This window comes from Erinaceus europaeus, chromosome 11 (genome assembly GCF_950295315.1).
Source record: "Erinaceus europaeus chromosome 11, mEriEur2.1, whole genome shotgun sequence".
Classification (NCBI taxonomy): Eukaryota; Metazoa; Chordata; class Mammalia; order Eulipotyphla; family Erinaceidae; genus Erinaceus; species Erinaceus europaeus.
In genome coordinates, this window is record NC_080172.1 from 118,467,224 (window position 1) to 118,474,090 (window position 6,867).

At 50.6% G+C, this 6,867-nt stretch overlaps 1 long non-coding RNA gene across 1 annotated transcript; it reads right to left on the reverse strand.

Annotated features, from left to right (window-relative positions):
* Positions 1–3,093: 3,093 nt before the first annotated feature.
* On the reverse strand, positions 3,094–6,867 carry LOC132541164 (uncharacterized). Its single transcript, XR_009552331.1, has 2 exons — positions 4,968–6,867; positions 3,094–4,535 (listed from the first exon to the last, which is right to left on the reverse strand). It is a non-coding gene; the product is annotated as an uncharacterized LOC132541164 (long non-coding RNA).

Consider the following 6,867-nt stretch of genomic DNA (forward strand, 5'->3'; position numbering starts at 1 on the left):
ATTTCAGGGATCAGAAAAGGAATGGAAGTCACGACCCAGGTTTGATCCCAGACCCTGCCCAGCTGGAGGGAGTTTCAAAGCCTTGGTGTGTTCCTCCCGTGCTCCCCTCTGTCTCTGTATCTGAAAAAAGTCGACCTGGAGCAGTGAAGCCTTAATGATGACCAGAGTTATGTATACATTACGTATCAATAAAATGAAAGTAAAAATTAAAAATAAAATGATGAAAAGTGAAAAGATGACACAGCAGGTTGGAACAGAGAACCAAACAGGAATTCTAGAACTACTGTAAACCCTCCCCCCCCCCCCCCCGGCCCCAAGAAGGCGAGAGGGAGTCAGAAAGGTATGAACCACTAAACAACCTTCCTATCAGCAATGCAGGCTGGAACAGGGGGAGCTGGCTTAGTGCCCAACACACAGGATGCTTAGTTTAGGCTTAATTAGAATCCCAGCAGGGGACTAGAATGGCACACAGTGCTGATTTTAAGAAAACGACTAAAATTTCGCAGAGATGACTATCTCTGTTGACAGACAGAACAAACAGTTTTCTTGCCCAGCAGTGACAATGGCCCGGTAGTTCCCTACTCCAGAAGCACTCATCCACAACATCTAAACCCCATCTGCAAGTCGTGTCTTATTCTTTACACCTTAGGTCTCTCTTCTCCCAGGTCAGAGGGAGGTGGGGTGGCCTTCCTCTCTGCTCTCACAGTGTTCTTCAGATTTCCAGTCATGCCCGAGATCTCCCTTCACTTCCTCTCTCACACTCAACCCAGCTCTGGGAAGGCAAGGAGTGCACCCCTGCTGCTCCTAGTGGATTCCTAGCACCCAGAAAGAACCTGGCACACACACAAAGCTCTGACAATTGTCTGTTGAAGACTGAATGTGTTTACAGTGTTGGGCCTCGGTTCTCACCTGGTAACCGGGCACAATAATACGGAGATCACGCTTGCCATGCATGCTTATGCGATAAACATATCTCTCTTGATGTAGTAAAGCTACTTCTTTGAGTTCCCTGGCTCGTTTTCTTTTTTTTTCTTTTCAGTGTCTGATTTTATTAGTTATTTGATAATGATGAACAAGGTTTTAAGATAACAGGGGTACAATTCCATACAGTCCCCACCATCAGAGTTCCCTGTCCCATCCCCTACACTGGAAGCACCCCTATTCTTTATCCCTCTGGGAAGATGGACCAAAGATATTTTTATTTCTTTTTGTTGCCCTGGTTGCTTTTATTGTTGTTATAGTTATTGTCGATGTCGTTGTTGTTGGACAGGACAGAGAGAAATGGAGAGAGGAGGGGAAGACAGAGGGGGAGAGAAAGACAGACACCTGCAGACCTGCTTCACCACCTGTGAAGCGACTCCCCTGCAGGTGGGGAGCGGGGCCTCAAATGGGGCTCCATATGTCAGTCCTTAAGCTTTGTGCTACGTGCGCTTAACCCGTTGCGCTACTGCCCGACTCCCGGACCAAAGATCTTTATGGGGAGCAGAAGGTGGGAGTTCTGGCTTCTGTAATTGCTTCTCTCGTCAATACTAGGTCCATGAGGTGGGCCCCTTTAGCTGCACGGGAGCTGGTGACCTGGGAGACACACACAGGGCTTTCCTTGCTGGGTGACACTGCATTCCCAGGGGAGGAGGACTTGCCATCATAATGCACATGGCATTTTCTTCTCTAGACACACGTTACTCACCACACCCATGAAAAGATACATTTTAAAGATACATAAAAGGGGCTGGGTGGTGGCACACCTGGTTGAGCGCACATGTTACAATGCACAAGGACCCAGGTTCGAGCCCCCAGTCCCCACCTGCAGGGGGAAAACTTTACCAGTGGTGAAGCAGGGTTGCTGGTGTGTCTCTGTCTCTCCACTCTCTATCCGTCTCTTCCCTCTCAATTTCTGACGGTCTCTATCCAATAAATAAATAAAGATAATAAATTTAAAAAACAAAAGATACATACATACTCACATGTCATCCATTCCAGTTCTTCACTTAAATATACACGTGTTTGGATATTTGTGTGTGTGCTTTGTGGAGAAGTGGGCGGGAAACACCAGCTTATGCCACATGAACTGTTTATTATCCTCTAGAAATAGTTTTATTTCACCATTTATTACTGGATAGAGACAGAGAGAAATTGAGAGGGGAGGAGGAGACAGAGAGGGAGAGAGACAGGGAGACACCGCAGCCCTGCTTCACCACTCGTGAAGCTTTCCCCCTGCAGGTGGGGACCAGGGGCTTGAACCTGGGTCCTTGTGCTCTGTGATGTGAGTGCTTAACCAGGTGCGCCACCACCTGACTCCTGATTCTTTCTTTTTCTCTTCCTCCTCCTGCTTCTTCTGATTATTATCATTATTTTGCAGTTTCCAAACGGCCCCATATCAGTAATTTCCCACAGATGACGACAACCAAGGTCCTTGAGAATGGGGCTAGGGAGGATTTTCTCTTTATTTATCCTTTGGTGTCTCTTACATTGTCTCCCCACAAAGCTGCTACCTATTTTAGAGGCCCTGACGGCTGGGAAAGGGAGAAGGCTGTCTCCCTGCTGCCCCCTTGTGTCCTCTGCAGCACAGGGCTCGTCCCCGCACCTGCGCCACACGGAGCAAGGGCTGATGCTACAGCTGCAGGTAGTTGACCTGGGAGGGCGCCCGAGCAGCCGCTGTGAGCAGCTAGTCAACCGCTGCTATGGCTTGTAAAGATCAACTCTAGCAAAGCCACCACGTGCCAACATCTAGCCCAGAGGACGGAGAGCTCCCGGTTCCCACATGCCACATCCTGCTTCATTAGAAAGGAGAAGTCAAAGGAGGGTCACGGGAGAGCACAAGCTGTCTGTGGCCTTTTCACTCTCCTTGAGAGCTGTGTAAAATGTTCTGTTTAACAAGTAGAACCTGAACTGGAATTGACATATTGCACCAAAGTAAAAGACTGGGGTGGGTGGGGTGAGAGTACAGGTCCAAGAAGGATGACAGAGGACCTAGTGGGGGTTGCATTGTTATGTGGAAAACTGGGAAATGTTTTGCATGCACAAACTATTGTATTTACTGTTGAATGTAAAACATTAATTCCCCAATAAAGAAATTAAAAATTATCAATTAAGTATTTAAAAAAGTTCTGTTTAATTGGTGGACAAAAAAGACATTGGAAGATGTTAAACTATTCATTTTACACGTAATTTAGTTTATATCAACTGCTTCTTTTTTTTTTTTTTTTTGCCTCCAGGGTTATTGCTGGGGCTCAGAGCCTGCACCATGATCCACTGCTCCTGGAGGCCATTTTTCCCCCTTTGTTGTTGTAGCCTTGTTGTGGTTATTATTGTTATTGTTGATGTCGTTCGTTGTTGGATAGGTCAGACAGGAATGGAGAGAGGAGGGGAAGACAGAGAGGGAGGAGAGAAAGACGGACACCTGTAGACCTGCTTCACCGCCTGTGAAGTGACTCCCCTGCAGGTGGGGAGCCGGGGGCTTGAACCAGGATCCTTATACCGGTCTTTGTGCTTTGCACCACCTGCGCTTAACCTGCCGTGCTACCGCCTGCCCCCCTGAAAAGTCCTCTTTACACAATGGCTCTTCATTTTGCTGACAGTTACCTGCTTTTACATTGAGTGTGCTGTGAACGTTCTTGGGTAGACATCTTAGCACGTGCAGACAAACTGTTTCAGGACAGATGAGGTCAGGTGGCACCTCTAGGCCATCAAGCATTGAAAATGCCACCAGAAGGCTGGGGAGATGGCGTGATGGTTCCACGAATGACTTTGATGCTTGAGGCTCTGAGCTCCCAGGCTCAGTTCCCAGCTGCACTGGCAGCCAGAGCCAAGCAGGGCCCCGGTGAATGACAGGTGTGCTTATGTCCCCAGAGACTGCCCAGACTGCTCTGCAGTGCAGCTTGCTGGCCCCCAGCACAGCGTGAAAGAACTCACTTCCCCACACCAAGGACGGTCTGCTTTTACACATGTAATGCTGCATCTCTTCACTTAGACTGAGCTAGTCACACTTTCTCCTTTTTTACTAGTTTGTAGATGAGATCTGGTCTTCTTTTAATTAACTTTGGTGAAACCAGTACGACACTCACTTAATTCACAAGTGCTCCATCCCTGTTCCCTTTAGACAGAATGTGTCAGCCAGACTGATTTTCACTCAGTGACATTGTGCAGCACAGGGCTCTGTGGAGAGAAGAGAGCAGTGCGTTCTATGCCCTAGACGTGGGCTGGAAGGGCGAGGGCTTCTGCAAGAAGGCGCACTGCAGGAAGGACCCCTGTACGGATACCCACACATTCTTCATTTGCAAGGCTGGGCGGTGACAAGTCCTTCTTTCCTGCCTCCTGAAGTTCGCCGTGTCTCCCTGTGTCCCTGCATCCACCGGCCTGCTGCAGAGACCAGCACGAGACGGTGCCTACGGATGTCGGGGGCTTCACATTTAAGTCAGTCTTCACAGCTCTGACTCCCGTCACTACCTTGTCGGGAGAGACAAAAGAGGTTCAGGAGGCAGGCAACTCAGTGAAGGTGGTTCAAGTCCCAGGCCTCACGCCAGGCCTCCAGATCTCTGTGACCTGCTGCAACGCTGAGGTGAGCCGGGAAGACAGCCAGTAGTGACATGTGGCGGGACCCCTGACAAATACGGGGCATGGCAAAGAGCCAGAATGAAGTCAGTCCGGTTATGATATTTTATCCTGTGCAGTTCATAAAAGCCACATCACTGTGGGACGGAGCAGCTAAGAACATGTTCTGGAGTCGGAACGGTCCAGCTGCAGGGCCTCTGCTACCACTTCGTGATGATGTGGTGCTGTGCCTCTCATGCCTCAGTGACGCTGCCTGTAAACTCCAGGTTGACCAGCAATGCTTTTTCACTGGGCTCTTGTCATCTTTACATGACGGAGTCTTTTTTAGTTGTTGTTGTTAACTTTTTATTATCTTTATTTATCTGTTGGATAAAGACAGCCAGAAATTGAGAAGGATGGGGGAGATAGAGGGACACCTGCAGCCTTGCTTCACCACTTATGAAGCTTTCCCCTTGCAGGTGGGGACCGGGGGCTTGAACCCAGGTCCTTGTGCGCTCGGCCAGGTGTGCCCCCACGTGGTCCCTACAAGGGCGTCTTTGCAAAGCAGTCAGGACACCATCTGGCACATGGCATGCCTACACCATAAAAGCTCCTCGTTGTTATGACCTTTCCAACCGCACTGGGTCTTCACTGCTCTTAGCCCCATTTTATGCACGAGGGAAAGGAAGCCGGGCCAGCTAAGCTACTCACTCCAGTTCGTGGAGTTTTAGACGAGAGCCCGGATCTCTGCCGTCCTGTTGGGGGCCCTTTCCCCTCCCAGTCCTACTCCAGCTTTATTCAACACAAGCAAGGCTCACGAGAGGCTCTGGGCATCTGTAAAAGAGAAGGCAGGCTGTACGGCGGTGTGCCTGGTGGAGCACATCACCACGCCAGAGACCTGGGTTCAAGCCCTTGGTTCCCACTTGTGGGAGGCGGGGCTGGGTCTCCAGTGGAGAAACAGTGCTGCAGGTGTCGCTCTGTCTCACCCACTGTATCCCCTGCCCCTCCCCATTTCTCTCTCACTGTGAAAATATGTATATCAAGAGAAAAAAGAAGACAGAAAAAAAATGCCAACTACAGAGGACAGGTGGTAGAGATCTCAGTAAAGCATGTGAATGTACCACAGGAATTTAACCCGATTCTGTTCTGCTCAGTCTACTGGCTTCCCTCCATCCCCACACGATACTGTATCGTTCATCTGGGGTTCCTTAGGAGCCTCCTACCTGGCCTCCCTTTCCCTCTCCCTGTCACTCTCTCTCTCCCCTCCAGGGTTATCGCTGGGGCTTGGTGCCGGCACTATGAATCCACTGCTCCTGGAAGCCATTTTTTTCCATCTTATTGGGCAGGACAGAGAGAAATTGAGAGAGGAGGGGGGAGACAGAGAGGGAGAGAGAAAGACACCTGCAGACCTGCTTCAGTTAGTGAAGCATCCTCCCCCCCTCAGATAGGGAGCCGGGGGCTGGAACCCAGATCCTTGCACTTTGCACTATGTGTGCTTAACTGGCTGTGCCACCCCCCAGACCCTCAAGGTATTGTTCCAAAAACAGATCTCAAGAATTAAGTTCCCTGCTCAAAACCCGTTAATGGCTCCCCAGGGCGCTGGACACCGGGTTAAACTCTCATGAGCTGGGCCAGAGCTGGGCCCTCTTCCCACTTGTCGCGCTGCTCCAGGATCCTTCTTTCAGTTCCCGGACATCACGCGCTCCTGTCAGACGCCCAGTCTCCTCTGCTTCGACTCTGTTCAGCCTCAGCAAGTCTGATCCGTCCTTTAAGTTTCAGGGCTCAGTTGGCTGAGGAAACCTGTCACCCCACTCTCCCCCGACGCCACAGCCACACTCCCCTTGGACGGCCGAGCCGTCTTTATGTCCTGGTGGAAGCCGGGCTGCCACGATGCCGGTGTCTGGCTCAGTGCCCCACTTGGCACCTGGCACAGAGTCCACACATATTGAAGATAAAGTCACACGCCGACTGAAAAGGGGGGAGTATACATTACTGCCAGAGGAGGATGTTCTCATTGGTAGAATGAAAAAAAGAAGAAGAAAAAAAGATGATTAATGGCAGAAGCATCGGGAGTGTCCCTGAGGACTAAAAGACGTTGGCCAGGGGAGGAAAAGTGGAAGACAGAAAAGGAAGAGGGGCCGGGTGGAGGAGGAGGAGGGAGCCGGGCGCTGGTGGGCCGGCCACAACCGCCCGAGGACCCAGGCCACGCCGACCCGCACGTGCGTAGCAGCCGGGTCTCCGGGGAGGGGAAGCCCAGCTCGGAGATGGACGGGTCAGGTCCAGCGTCCCTGATGCTTTGTCTCCGGGGGATTTCATTTCATTTCTTTCATTATTTCA